The 2,807-nt window shown below is 46.5% G+C and overlaps 1 non-coding gene across 1 annotated transcript; it reads right to left on the bottom strand.

Annotated features, from left to right (window-relative positions):
* Window positions 1–2,733: 2,733 nt before the first annotated feature.
* On the bottom strand, window positions 2,734–2,807 carry TRNAI-AAU (transfer RNA isoleucine (anticodon AAU)). The gene has a single exon. It is a non-coding gene; the product is annotated as a tRNA-Ile (tRNA).

Here is a 2,807-nt window from a genome sequence, read left to right on the forward strand (position 1 = left end):
TGTGAGTGACTTGCCATAAAGTAGCATAGAGGGTTAATATGCCTGCTGCAAAGAACAGAAATATATTTTATGTGGATAGCTTAGAGTGATAGTAACGCCAGCCTTTACCAGCACATTAAAACAAATGAATGCATGTAAAAGGGGGCTACGGAGAGATGAGGGTCACATTTGTGGGTGCTAGTGAGTGAATCCGAGGAGATGGTCATGGGGGGGGATGCCAAAAAGGACTGCCGCACAGGGCACCACCAGCGATAAACCGACTCTGAATTTATTGTGCATGTGTGCTTGATGTAAACTGCTTTGTCAGCATACACTGGGACAAATAGTGCTATAAAAGAATAAAAATTAAAAAAAATGCCATTTATATCAATATTTGCGTAATTAGTCATACAGGCGGTTAAATCTTGCATTTTTACAGCGCTAGCAGATCTCTTACATTTGGAGCTCAAAAAAGTTAAAAACTTGCTTCTAAATCCTAGCTTCTCTTAGGTACTTGCGAAGAGATAACATGGTGTGTCCCGTTGTTTTCTTCCATTGCTTCGGTGCCTAGGTGTTCAACTCCATTAACTTCCATCCAGTATTAAACTCAAACAAAAAGAGGGCTAATAGCGCTTTTAGTCGGCCTTTGTTTAAGCCTTGCTGAAGGAGTTAATAAGAAAGCCCACTTACAAGCTGCTGCACTGAACGTTTTCAAACGCTTAGAAAACGGGGACCACATCACCCAAGTCTGTGTTGCACCCTCAGTCCCATCCTTACTCTTCAATTATCAAGGGGCTGCAGAGGATGTTCCCCCTGCGCTAAACTCTCAAGCAAAACCCCAAACTACCGCCATCACGTTTAACAGCGACTGCTCCTGTGCAGCTATCTGGCACTTCACAAGGAATAAAGCCGACCTAAACCTAACATACTCTTTTGCCCAGCGAGTGCCAAAATAATTACACTTGGAAATGTACTATACAGGTGTAACTGTTATTTGGACAGATTAAAAAATATGGGCAATCTACTTCAACATGGATGGTTTAAGGGGAAAATAAGGAGGAGCAGAGGAAGGGCCATGCAAACCTACAAAAAACCTACAGAAGTGTAAGGTAAGCAAGAACAATAAATAAGTCAAGTAAAATAAGTAAGGTAGGTATGTAAGGTAAGTAAGTTATGTAAGTAAATAAGTAAGGGAAGTAAAGTAAATAAGTAAAGTATAACTTTTGTAAAGCACGCAATAGCCAAGGCGTCTTAGTGCGAATTAGCTTTAGGGTGTCATAGTGTCCCTGGTGGGGCAAAAGCCCAGGGTCTTTTGTCTTTGGAGGTGTGGGAGTGCAGGAGGTCCAAGGTCCACGGTGGTGGTGGTGGAGAGGAGGAGCAGGGTACCTGGAGAGAGGTTTAGGGTCTCTGAGGGTGAATGTTCTCAGGAATGAGACCTGTGCAAGGTTCCTCGGTATGCAGGATGCATAAAGGTCGGGATGCAAGACCTCTAGAGGTACGTGGTTCCTGTAGGAAGGGAACTTGAGAATCCCTGGGGTGTGGAAGGTGCAGGGTCCCTGAGAGATGGACTTCCTCTGAAGCTGATGAATGTGCAGGGTCCCTGTTGGTGACAGAGGTGTTGGGTGTCTATATATAAGAGAGGTACAGGGTCCATGAGGTGGGGAAGTGTAGTGTCTCTGAAGATAGGGGTTGAGGAGGTAAGCACGGGCGTGCGGGGTCCCTGGGATAGGAACTGTAGGGTCCCTGGAGGCAGAACTGGTGCATAATCCCTAGCCGTGGGGGAGTCATGCTTAGTCTCTGTGGATGGCTGGTGTGCAGGATGCCATACGGTAGGAGTGATGCCCTGTCCCTGTGGGTGAGAACTTGCAGCCTTTCTTTAAGTGGGGGAGAGGCAGGGTGCTGGGAGGCGAGTGGTGTCTCTAGAGGTGAGAAGGTGCAGTGTCTCTGGACTGGAGGTTGTAAGCGTGCAGGGACCTTTGAGATGAGACCTTCACCTTGAGGTATGCAGTGTCGGATCATCTATTGCTCAGTAAACGCTCACTTCTGGGTGTTTCATCATCGGACCAGAATCTGGGTATCGGCTTCACTCTGGCCACATCCGCATCACACACCATTCTCGCCTCAAGCCCCTGATTCCTGTCACCTACGTTTATCACAAATTGCCTTAACTTTTACAACCTCATAATTTAGCTTCTTCCGCTAGTAGCACCTGCACGTCAAACTGAAATTCTGTGAAACAACCCCCCTCCACGGGTCTCCTCACTCCTAACCTTTACTTGACCACAATAAAGCGCTTCGTCAGGGTGCTAAACGCTATGTAAATGCAATTACAACAATACAATACACCTTGCTCTCCGTCTTGAAGCCATCAGATTATTTGGTGCTCCCAGTTACTGCCGTTGTATTGAATGCAGTGCAAGAATGATTTGCATATCACAACACTGCGAGGTTTCGGGCTGGTTGCCGCAGGTGTTTCTCTATTTTGCTCTCTGCGGATGTTCCTTCTCTCCCCATCCCAGTATTCAAAGCCCTGCACCCAACATATGTCTTTCAAAGGCACTCTCTACTTTCACCCCCTCACGTCCCGGTTTAAGCACGACTTGCATGTTCTTCTCTTTCTGTATTTCCATCCTCCTGTTTTGAAATGTGTGCCGTTCTGCATGGATATATGTTTACGGTAGTAAAACAACACGAATTAGGAGGCCATACATTAGTGGTAAAATGGCGTTAGAGCTTTTCCTAAAATGTAACCCTTGGCCCGTACGGGGATCGAACCCGCGACCTTGGCGTTATTAGCACCACGCTCTAACCAACTGAGCTAACCGGCC

The sequence above is a fragment of the Pleurodeles waltl genome, chromosome 12 (assembly GCF_031143425.1).
Source record: "Pleurodeles waltl isolate 20211129_DDA chromosome 12, aPleWal1.hap1.20221129, whole genome shotgun sequence".
Taxonomy (NCBI): domain Eukaryota; kingdom Metazoa; phylum Chordata; class Amphibia; order Caudata; family Salamandridae; genus Pleurodeles; species Pleurodeles waltl.